Below are 12,624 nucleotides of genomic sequence, written 5' to 3'. Positions count from 1 at the left end.
TGAGTACCTTGGAGCAACAATTACAAATACAGGAAACGAAGAGAGGGATATTGATAAACGGTTGTTGAAAGCTAGCAAAGCAGTAGGATCATTAAACGCACTGTTGAAGGCCAAAAACGTATCCAGGGCAGCCAAGATGCGAACTTATGAGACAATAGTGAGACCAACGGTTTGTACGCATATGAAACTTAGACAATGAATCAGAATCAGAATCAGAAAAACGAAACGCTAGAGATTTGAGAGAGTGAAAAATGCTGAAGAAAATAAATGGATCACTCAAAAGACGAATGAGAGAGAGTATAAATTTGAGACGGTCACTGAATCTGAGTACCTTGGAGCAACAATTACAAATAGAGGAAACGAAGAGAGGGATATTGATAAACGATTGTTGAAAGCTAGCAAAGCAGTAGGATCATTAAACGCACTGTTGAAGGCCAAAAACTTATACAGGGCAGCCAAGATGCGAACTTATGAGACAATAGTGAGACCAACGGTTTGTACGCATATGAAACTTAGACAATGAATCAGAATCAGAATCAGAAAAACGAAAAGCTAGAGATTTGAGAGAGGAAAATCTTGAGAAAAATTTCTGGTGGTATTAAGGAGGCTAACGGGAAATGGCGCAGAAAAACAAACCAGTAGCTAATATAGTTGTACTTATAAGAGACCCAAAATAACACAGAAATCAGGGCGCAGAGAGTTAGATGGTTGGAACCTATTTCACGAATGCCACAAGAAAGAAACTTCCTAAGAGTTGTGTTGGCAGGAGAACAAGGGAAGGAAAGAAGAGGGAAACCACGAAGGAAGTGGTTTAATGCCGTCCGAAATGACATAGGAGAAATGGATACAAGAGACTGGAGAAGACAAGTGCAGGACTGGAAAGAGTGGAAGAATTTAGTTAAGACTATCGAAGTTAAGGGTCTCTAAGGCATGTAGTGCTGTTATGTTATGTATATAAACAGTATATAAACAAGACCTATTTTTCAAAACATATTTTTTGTATGTTGGTGCTTTAACTGAAATTTTTGAAATAATTTCTAGTTTACTTTTTCTCCTATTACTGCATTAACTTTTCTGAACCGTGTATAAAAGCCTTTCACACGCCGAGCCAGCATAAAATATGTGTATTTAATTCGGAGCGCGAACAAAGTGTAAAAGGAAATTGATTTCACACTTTCTTTTATGCGATACAAAATATAATCGCAGGGATTAAAAACACTTGTTGATAGTACAGGTGGTGGCGTACGAAGGGGAATCATTTTGTAAACATGAGGGAGGTTAACTGGATATGAATAAAATTAAGTTAAAGAAATTAGATCACATGGCTTATAAAGAATAATAAGAAGCAAAATGTAGTATATATTAGTGTTAGACCAGGGAATTTAGAACAAAAACAAAAAATTACAAATTAAATCTACCCAATTAGCAGCATCCGCAGATGATAAAAACCTCGTGAGCGAAACAAAGGATGTGGCGGAAGAAACCTACCTTTAGTTGAAGCATAGTGCAAAAGTTGTAGGGCTAGCCATAAATACAAATAAAACAAAACTACTCATACAAACCAGATCAAATAGACAGGCGCAACAACACATTGTAGACGATATAGAACACCTGAATAAACTAACGTACCGGAAATAGAAAATAAGTAGAAGGCTTATGCTGCCAAATAAAGCCTATTTCGCGATTAGCCACATATTCAAATCGCGAGACGTACACCGAAAAACAAAACTCCTAATCTATAAAACAATAATCTGGCCCATAGAAAGTTATGGGTATGAAACATGGGTTATAACACAGAAATCTGGCAATACATTACCTACAGGTGATCGAAAGAAAAATATTAACCCTCAACCGGTATGGTGGGTCAATACTGACCCAACAAAATTTAGTTTGACAATTTAAACAGTATTGCAATCGGCGCACGCTACTGGCCAGCCATGAATTCTCCTATTTTCTACAGTACTCTCAGTTTACCTACGAACATTGCGCGTGCGGGAGATTTTTTTTTCTATTTTTAATTTAAGTTTTCAAATAATTTCATGGTACAAAACACCCTAGACTTTTTGACATTTTGACTAGAATTTGACGAACATAAATTAGTTGGAAGAAAAGTATTTAATCAGATTGGAGTTTTTTAAATATTTCTGTTATTATTTTATTCGTTTTTGTATCAACCTACAAAGAATCCAATGTTTATGTTTAATTCGTAATAATAAGGTAAATAATTTGTATCCATTTATTTTCTTGTTTTATATTTTTCCTAAAGGTTCAATTAATAAAATAAACTAATTACAACATAACATTTTTCGCATATTATATGTTATATCGTGCAGTATTTATACTCGTGTGTCACCATTGACCCAACATACCTTAGAAGCATATTTAAATCACCATAACAGTTGAGCGTTAACTGGAATCTTCTCCTTCTTACGCTGCCTATCCGCTCAGGATGTTGGTGATCAGCATGGTTATCCTAACTTTGCTTGCTGGTTATAGTCCGGTTGTCGATGTATTAAACCATTTTCTAAGTTTTTGAAGCAAAGATATTTGATACTGGTCCTCTCTTTCCAAATACCTTGTCCTGAAGAATCAGTTACAACAAGCCATATCTCTGTTCATTCCTCATAATATGGCCAAGATACTAGAGGTTGCGCTCTTTGATAGTGTTAATTATCTCACATTCCCTGCCTATTTTACGTAGGACATTAGTCACACGATCCACCCACGAAATTCTTAGCATGCATCTCTAACACCACATCTCGAATGCCTGAAGTTTTCTTAAAAAAGCTTCGGAAAGTGCCCAGGGCTCTATTCTATAAAATAACGTAGAAAATATATAACATCTGATGATAGAGATAATGGTAGCAAGTGGTAAATCGTGACTTCTAAAAAGCAACTTTATCGTTATGAATGCTGATCTCGCTTTTCCTATGCATTGTCTAATTTCACTTGAGTGGTCCCATTCGCTGTTTATATTGGTATCAAGGTATGTGTAGCTGTCCACCCTGTCAGTTGGTTGTTGGTTAACCAAAAGCTGTGTATTTAATATTTCGCGCTTTTTGACTACCATGTATCTTGTTTTTTTCTTATTGAGATCAAGTCCGTGTTGTCTGCTTATATCTGATATGGCGAAATTATTCTTTGCAAACCATCTAGACTATCTGCAAAAGCTACTGCATCATCCGTCGTTAAGTAGAATAATGGGCCAATAAGTAAAAATAACAACTGATGAATTAGGTTTAATAAAGAAATCCTCAAGCATGAGAACAGAATACCCAAAATATTGCTAAATGCAAAAATTCAATAAAAAATACATGTTGGAAAACCAACAAAGAGATGGGAAGACGAAGTAGAAGAGGATGCCAAAAACCTCCTAAAAACACGTTCATGGAAAAGAACAGCAGTAAATAGAGATGATTGGACAGGCTTCCTAAAAGAGGCCAAAAAACACCAGAATAACTTTTTTTTTAAATACAGCACCTAGAGATTGCATCAAAACATTTTTTTTGTAAAAAAAGCGTGCAATAAAAAAATAGGTGGAAATGCATTTACAATGAATAATTAGCAACCAAAAGTGGATAAACATGTCAAAATCAGTATATTAACGGCCAGATTTTGTTACTCGCGGGTTTTAGGAGTCGCTCAACATGAATACGCCATTAGAATGATCCCCCGGAGTATCTGGTGGGCCATTTGGAGTTTCGACGGTTTTCAGCACTAAGCAGATTATTGGGGGGTTTTGGGGGACGCCGAACATGAATACCTCATCATAAAGGACCCCCGCTGCAGTGCCCAGGATTCGCATAGTAGTCACCCTGGACACTAGGTGGTCCGAGGGTCGGTTTTGATGTCAAACTCGTGTTCAGCAACCCCGACAATCCTTGAGTAATCTGTTTACGTCAATTTAGTGCCGAAACTCTCGAAACTACAGAAGATGACGTGCCTCAGCAATGACCCTGGGTACCAGGTGTTTGGGGAATCGGTTCTTATGGCGTATTCATGCTGAACGATACTAAAAACCACCGAGTATCAAAATCTGGTTTTTAATATAATGATTCTGACATAATTATGCAGGTTTGATTGCATTTTATACACTGTATATACATTTCCAGCCATTTTTCTATTTTGGACTTTTTTCCTGACGTCATTCCAAACACAACGCAAAAAATTACAAGTCAATAGGTGCTGTATTTAAAAATCGATTTATTTTTCTCAAATGCCCTGGTCTGTATATTCTAATGGAACAAAAATAATTAGGGTAATAGATGAGCGCATTTTGAAATGTATGTATAAACAAAGAATAAGATAAAAGATTTTTTTTTCGCACGTTGATTAGGCCCGGAAATCTAAGCAGAGCCATGCGATAAAAGTACTTCATCGGTTCTTCATCCACAGGAAGACGATATAAGTGCTGTGGAAGATTCTATGTGTCTTCAGAACAAGGTCAGGTCAGTTTCGTGGAAAGTAAAAAGACAACTGACCAAGGTCATAGATTTTTCACTGATGTAGGCTAAATATAGGGTGTAATCTTTTTTCATACCTTGATGAAAATACTGTAAAGTTTATAATCTATTGCTTATATCATTCTTTAATAAATCTATGTTGTGTACAGTATGATATACACATACAAACAGTTCTTATTCATTTATAACTGTTTGGTGAATTTTTGAGTACAATTGGGTATTTAGTACAGTATCTATTATTATTTTTACAATAACGATTTTTGTGTCTCTCTGTATGATGATTTCTCCTCATAGCGATGAAAATTCTCGGTCCTTTGCTTTGCATATCGTTATAGAGAGATAGGACTTTAGTTAATTGTACTATGTTATGTATTTATATTTTACCAATTAGCATTTATTTCACAAGAAGAATATTTTTCTTTATAACAAAGACAACCAAAACATAAAGTAAACCGTAAGAAGATAGATAGATAGGTCAGCTTAATTAACAACCTAATTAAGGACCAGTCTTTATTCAGTGAATTTTTATAAGAACAAGGTTGTTTCTTTGTACAATGATAAATTAGCAGACATTTAAGTTCATCTGGATTGAGAGCTGCACCTAGATCGAGGTCAAGGAGACGGATTACCCACAATTCAGACGACATTGACCAATTTCAGTCAACAAAGAACCGACATAATAATAAATAAAAAATTAGCGTATCATCGCGAGTGAGTAATTCTATGGTTTGTGGTTTGTATATTTGGAATATAATGGAAGTGTATTGTTCGATCGATAAGCAATACTGATAAAGTTTAATAGAAATATGTATAAATACAATGTTGTGGTCGTAGTTTGGCTGTTATCTGCAACGCTAAAAAGTCACAACACAACGAAATTAGCATATATATTAAATTATCAATAAGATACGACTGTCTGGTCGAAAATGTAAATTAGCCTAGTAAATGAACGGGAAATTCGGCGATACCCTGTAATTTTCAGGGTCAACTCCGAAATGCATGAAGTACAACTCCTTTTAAATTTTCGGATTTAATAATACCATCGATAACCCTCTCAAAGCAGGCCACTCCGTTGGTTACCCCAAAAGGGATCCGGCAAAATTCATATAGTTGGCCATTGGCTTCAAAAGCAGTGTATATTTTCTCTTCATTTTTGATTGGAATTTGATGGTACGCATTTTTAAGATCAATAGTACTGAAGACAGAATATCTTCCTACTTTTCTAACAATATCGTCAACATCTGGGAAAGGATAGGCATCTAAGTAAGTAAATTTATTAATCGTTTTTGGATTTAGGTTCTGTTTACCCTACATTTCAAAGTTGAACTTGTACCGTTGGTTGCTCTTGGATGGAGGGTGACAGTCACCCCCTCTCGGGGGTGAAAAAACGCGCGTTTAAAATAAGTCCGGAAATGGATAAACTGACTGGTTCCAAGCAAATTTCATTCTATAGAGTTTTTTTAAGTAAGTCAATAGTTCTTGAGTTATTTGCAGTTGAAAATGTTTATTTTTCGACAAAAAAAAACACGTTTTCGGGCGGTTTTTGACAAATAAATCAAAAACTAAGTTTTTTGTCGAAAAAAATATTCTTAACAAAAATGTAACAAAATGTAGCTAAATGTAGAAAAAAAAAAACAAAAAGAATTGTGCATTTGTGAAATCTTTAAACCCAGCAAAAGCAAAGTTGTAGCTCATGAAAAAAAGTTCTTATTCGTCAAATTACAATTCAAATATTTCAACGTGAAATAACGAAAAAATGCACTTTTTGGGAAAAGTCCATTAAAACTTTCATTCAAGTGTTTAAAAAAAGGTTTATATTTATTTTTTATAAAAGATTCTAGCATCAAAACTAAGCGAGTTACGCTCAAAAGAAAGTTGGCCCCCTTTTTTTGGGAAAAAAATCGTGAAAATCTCACCTTTTTAGCACCCTAAATGAAATTAATCGTTACGGCTTTACAGAAAATTTACTTTACTTATGTATTTTTTTATGATCTGTAAGTTTCACTGGTTTAAATTGCTTATTTATCAAGCCCTCAAAGGGCTTGAACGAGTCATAGGTCTGGATCCCGCGTATGAAAAAAAAGTTGATTAATAGCAAGCTGAAAATTTGTTAATAGCTCAAGGGTGTCTAGTCGGATAAACTTTGATATATGGGAACACTGGAACAGGGGCAGTTTTAATTGTGGAACAGGTTAAAAATTTGGAACGGTCACACCACGAAAACGGCACATGTATTTTGTCCGACAGAACAGACTTAAACTCTCCGAACGGAGATTAAACTCTCATGCAAAAATCAGACGGCTATTTATCACCTGCCATAATTCCTGTCATTTGACATATTCTATATGTTCCACTCATTAAAACGCCCATTTGGTGATAAATAGCAGGCTGATTTTTGCATGAGAGTTTAATCTCTGTTCGAAGAGTTTAAGTCTGTTCTGTCGGACAAAATACATGTGCCGTTTTCGTGGTGTGACCGTTCCAAATTTTTAACCTGTTCCACAATTAAAACTGCCCCTGTTCCAGTGTTCCCATATATCAAAGTTTATCCGACTAGACACCCTTAAGCTATTAACAAATTTTCAGCTTGCTATTAATCAACTTTTTTTTCATACGCGGGATCCAGACCTATCACTAATCACGAGTGTATGCAAACTAGCATACTTATAAAAGCAAAACCTACATTTTTTTACTCTTTAAGATTTTTTACTATTACTTCTTAAGTTATTTTGAAAAAAAACCATTTTTCCAAAAATTTTAGAACCTTTTTTACTATAAAACCAAACTTTTTCAGAAATAAGCACTTTGAACCGGTCAAACGTACAGATCATATTATAAACAATATATGTACCTACATACATCTAAAGTGAATGGTAAATAAGTAACGATTAATTTTCTTTATGGTGCTAAATAGGGAAAAAATTTCCACGATTTTTTTTCAAAAAAAAAGATAACTTTATTTTAAACGTAACTCGTTTGGTTTTAAAGCTAAAAACTTTAAAAAAAGAAACAAGGCTTTTTTAAACACTTTAAAATATTTTAATAATTTTTACCGAAAACTGCTTAATTTGTTGGTTATTTCACGTTGAAATATTTTATTTGGAATTTGACGAATAAGAACCTACTGTTCATGAGCCTACAACTTTGTTTTTAGTGGGTTTATAGACGTACATAGTTAATATTCCATTTCGTCGTTTTTTTTTATAAGCTAGCTATATTTTTGCTTAGAATATTTTTTTGATACTGAGTTATTTGCGAAAAACCGCCTAAAAACGTGTTTTTCTTTTTTCGAAAATTTAAACATTTTCAGTCGCATCGCAAATAACTCTATAGACTTATTAGACAAGTAAGGATCTGTTTTTAGGTGGATGTGAGAGGCGGCATTCAGATTTTTGCGGATAAAGTTAGGTGATAACTTCGTTAATAATAATTGATTTATGCTCCTTCTCAAATATGCCCGGAACATTAATAAATCAATTAAAATATTTAAAAATTTCGAATAACATCGATTTTTTCTAATTTTTTTGTTTATAACTTTAAAACGATTCCTTTTTGGAACAAAGTCGTATAGGAATAAAACAAAGGTAATTAAATTTTCTACCAGATGCGATTGGCTAAAAATGTCTTAATTTATCACCCTTGCTGCAAAATAGCAATAAATATAAAATAAGGGGGCAAAACAAGCCTGTCGTTATTCAATGATTTTCCATCACTTAGGTTACACTTGGAATCTTCCTAATTCGCTTAGAAAATTTTTGTAATGTGCTAACTAAAACCGTACACCAAATTTCATTAAAATTGACTTACTAGATTTGGAATAATAATTTTGCAATCAAACTTTTTTTAAAAAATTAAAATTTTTTAAAATCTTGCACAACAAAAACTAGAATATACAAATATTTATCAATTTTTTTACATATAAAGAAGCACTCCACCTGTCTAATGCACTTTACAGAATTCAAATCGGATTATTTAAGCAGCCTCAGCAATGTTTTAAAGTTATAAACAATTTTTTGGCTTATAAACAAATTAGTGCTGTGGCCAGGAGGGGGTGCTACACGCTCCTTTATTTAGATGGACTTACCCAAGATTTTTATGTATTTTTTGACCCGTAGAATACGATTTTTTTGGGTACCAGTTGATCCGGATGTCGATAAGATTGTTATAAACAAAGAACTTGAGGAATTACATAACATCGATTTTTCACAAAATAAAACATTTTTTTGTATTTCTTGGGTAATTCTAAGCAAAAAATGTTCTTACAAGTTTTTTCGTAGGATGCATAGTTTTCGAGATAAACGCAGTGAAACTTTCAAAAAATCGAAAAATTTAAATTTTTGAACGCGAATAACTTTTGATTAAAAAATAAAATAGCTATTCTGCTGACAGCATTTGAAAGTTTAAGTCAGATTATACCGGTTTTAATTATTTGCATTGCTAAAAATGATTTTTTTTTTATTACTAAACAAAGCTATTTTTTTATAAGCCAAAAAAATATTTATAAGTTTAAAACATTGCTGAGGCCCCTTAAATAATCCGATTTTAATTCTGTAAAGTGTATTAGATAGGTAGAGTACCTCTTTATATGTAAAAAATTAGCCAACTTCTAAATGTTCTACTTTTTGTTCAGAAAGATTTTTAAAAATTTGAACTTTTTTAAAAACATTTAGATTGCAAATTTATTATGCAAAATCTATTAGGTCGATTTTAATGAAATTTGGTACACGGTTTAAGTATGTTACAAAGAACTTCCTAAGTGAATTACTAAGGTTCTAAGTGCCACCAAAGTGGTTAAAAACATTGAAAAACAACAGGCGTATTTTGCCCCCTTATTTTGTATTTATTGCTATATTGCAGAAAAGATAATAAGTTAAGACATTTTTGACCAGTTGTATATCATACAAAATTTAATAATCTTTATTTTATTTCTCTACGACTTTGTTCCAAAACGAATCGTTTTAAAGTTACAAGCAAAGGAAGCAGAAAAGAATCGACGTTTTTCGAAATTTTTAAATATTTTAATTTTTTTATTAATGTTCCGGGCATATTTGAGAAGGAGCATAAGTCAATTATTATTACTGAAGGTGTCACCTAACTTTATCTGCAAAAATCCGAATGCCACCTCTCACATCCAAAAATAGACGTTTTTTCACAGATCCTTACTGGTCTATATTTAAAAACTCTATAGAACGAAAATTGGTTAGAATTAGTCAATTTATCCATTTCCGGACTTATTTTAAACGCGCGTTTTTAACCCTCTAGAACGAGTGACTCTCAACCACCAAGTAAAAGCAATCAACGGCACAAGTTCAACTTTGAAGTGGAGGGTAAGTAGAACCTAAATCCAAATTTTCATACAAATCGAAGTTGACGGTGAAAATTACAATCCAAAACAGTCATTTACTGGGCTAAATAATTTACTCGTAATATTAAATATCTGCGGACAGCAGAGAAGAGAGGGCTGCAAATTTTGGTTGATCGCACTACGCAAAACTGCGAGGGGTATGGAATGGCTCTAAACACAAAAAAAAAAACAAAAATTATGATTGTCAGTAAAACAAGATTGAAGACGAAACCCAGATACAATTATTTGGGATGTGATCTAAATGAACAATGAGACGCGCCCTCGAAATAAAACAGTACTATGCAATGAAAAACTGGGAATAGAAATTAGAACTAAAGTATTGAGATGCTATGTATTCTCTGTCTTTTTATATGGATTTGAAGCCTGCACAATAGGGAACTTGCACATTTTTTTATTACATAATAATGTTCAGTTTTGTATAAAAATGAGATTTCCAAAATTTCACGCTTCAAAACCTCATAATAACTTAGAAGTACAAATTTAAAGTCTTCGGTATTTTAAAGTAGTTCGAACGGCCCGTGACGTCACCTAGTTTTACATTAGCTATTATTATGGTTATATTTCGCTGTGTCTAGGTAAACGCTAACGTGTACGCAAATAAAAAAGTTATGTGCATACATGCGAATTAAACTTCATCAAGCCAGTGACGTCATTATTTAACGTACGCAGTGACTGTATATTTTGGTAAATACATGCTATTTTGATATGTTTAGTGTTTGTTTGATAGAAAAATATTTATTAAGGGAAGGGAAGCAGAACTATTCAGATGTTTCAAACTTAATTGTAATCAATAGGCCGTTCCAAGATGCTGTCAAAATTAAATCAATATGGCTACCGGAAGGCAAACATTGAATATTATTCTATCAGGTTCTTATGGTTTTAGATCATTTTAGTTGTTGTACAAAGATTAATTTAACATTTTCTCTGGAAGTATTAATTTAGAAAGATAATATGCCTCATTGGTGTTGTGTTTTGAAGTGTGAAATGCAAAGTAATCGTGATAAAGTTAGCTTTTACCACTTACCATCAGTGCTACATTCTAAGCACAAAACTGAACCAATTTAACTAAATAAGTTATAGTTATCATCTGAGAGACAACAACAATGGTAAAATGCAATAAAATATTAAGATTTTACTAGCAAAATGGAAATTCCCCTGTAATCATCTTATATCTGGTAAGTTACAACATTTGAACATTAACCATTTTTGAAGATGTTAACAGTCTAATCTTGTAGGAAAACCAGCCGACTTAACTGATAATAACAATCCAGATTGGGTTCCTTCAATAAATATGGGGTATATAAACACAATGAAATGAGTTCCCCAAAATCTAAAATGGGAATTAAGGTACCAAAGGAGAATAAAAGGAAAAGGGTACCTACAAGAAAAAATTGCTTTTTTATTCCTCTTGAAATGATTTATAAGACACTGGACTGTCTTATATTCTACAAATACTAGGTAGGTCTATGATTTTACACATTTTTCATTAATGATACATTACTGTTACTTTAGTAGATTTAGAAACAGTGGATAGTTAGTGGTAGATAGCAGTTATTTGGTATAAAAGCTAGTTTAGTAGAAGACAAGATTTTGCCAAATAGTCAAACATATATTACAATGGAAAAATTAACAAATACATTTTATGTCATTAACATTAACACAGGATTTTAAATATCAGCTTAAGAAATTAGCTTTATCTTGTGAAAGTATAGAAAATGATGATGCCAAAACTAAAAATTATACTGGTTTAGCAAATTACAATGTTTTTAAAATAGCTTTAAAGTATATTACACCATTTATCAAATACCATCAAAATACTGTTTTGTCACCAAGTGATCAAGTATTGCTTACTTTAGCTAAACTAAGCTTAAACTTAGATTATAAAGATTTGGGATATAGGTTTAGTATTTCACCCTACCTGGTATCAACTTATTTCAAAAATACTTTGTATATAATGTGTCTTAGGTTAAAAAAATTTGTGTTCTGGCCTGATAGAGATATTTTAAAGAAAACTATGCAAAATTCACTTAAAGAATCTTTTCATGGAAATACTACAGGTATAATTGACTTTGGACGAATATTGGTATGAAACGAATTATTTATTGTTCTGAAGCTAGTTATTTGAGGCATTTTTGTAATTAACTATTCTAATTGGGAAATAAGGCACAATTTAACTTAAAAAATAATTTTATTAATCTTTCGACTTCCAAATCAGACGTCATTGTCAAAATACAAAATATTATTATTTATGCATATTATTACCTGTAAATATTTCTTCTGATTGTTAATTGTAAAGGATAGAAAAATTACCATTTATTTTATTTTTTTTAGAATCAGCTGAGAGAAGTGGTCTACAAAAACCCAGGAAGGAAACGGAATATGTGGCTACGAAAGGCAAAAGAAAGGTTTACAAAGCAAATGTGACACATTTTTTTGAAATATTTAGGAATATCAGTAAATTGCATTAAAAAAATGTATGAAAAGATTTTGTTCAATAAAAATGTTTATATTTATCAAGGATGTATTAATTGGTATGGCCACATATCGTCAGTGATGTAATAATACATCCTATCTGTTTTTTCATGAGTTTCGTAAGAGAGACTAAAAACTTGTCTTAGGGTCACCTCCTGTTTTCATATGATATTTTTTGACTTGTTTTGTAGTAAATTAAACTATCTATGAACTACAAAACAAGTCAAAACTTACATATGAACACAGGAGGTGACCTTAAAACATGTTTTTCCATCTCTTCTACAAAACTCATGAAAAAACAGATAGGAGGTATTGTCACATCAG

The 12,624-nt window shown here is 32.6% G+C and overlaps 1 long non-coding RNA gene across 1 annotated transcript; it reads left to right on the top strand.

Annotated features, from left to right (window-relative positions):
* Positions 1-10,464: 10,464 nt before the first annotated feature.
* LOC126888788 (uncharacterized) lies at positions 10,465-12,341 on the top strand. The gene is made up of 2 exons (XR_007699642.1): positions 10,465-11,286; positions 12,160-12,341. It is a non-coding gene; the product is annotated as an uncharacterized LOC126888788 (long non-coding RNA).
* The last annotated feature ends 283 nt before the right edge of the window (positions 12,342-12,624 follow it).

Source organism: Diabrotica virgifera, chromosome 7, assembly GCF_917563875.1.
Source record: "Diabrotica virgifera virgifera chromosome 7, PGI_DIABVI_V3a".
Lineage (NCBI taxonomy): Eukaryota > Metazoa > Arthropoda > Insecta > Coleoptera > Chrysomelidae > Diabrotica > Diabrotica virgifera.
The sequence above is the reverse complement of the archived record's forward strand: the minus strand, read 5'-3'. Positions and strand labels throughout refer to the sequence as shown.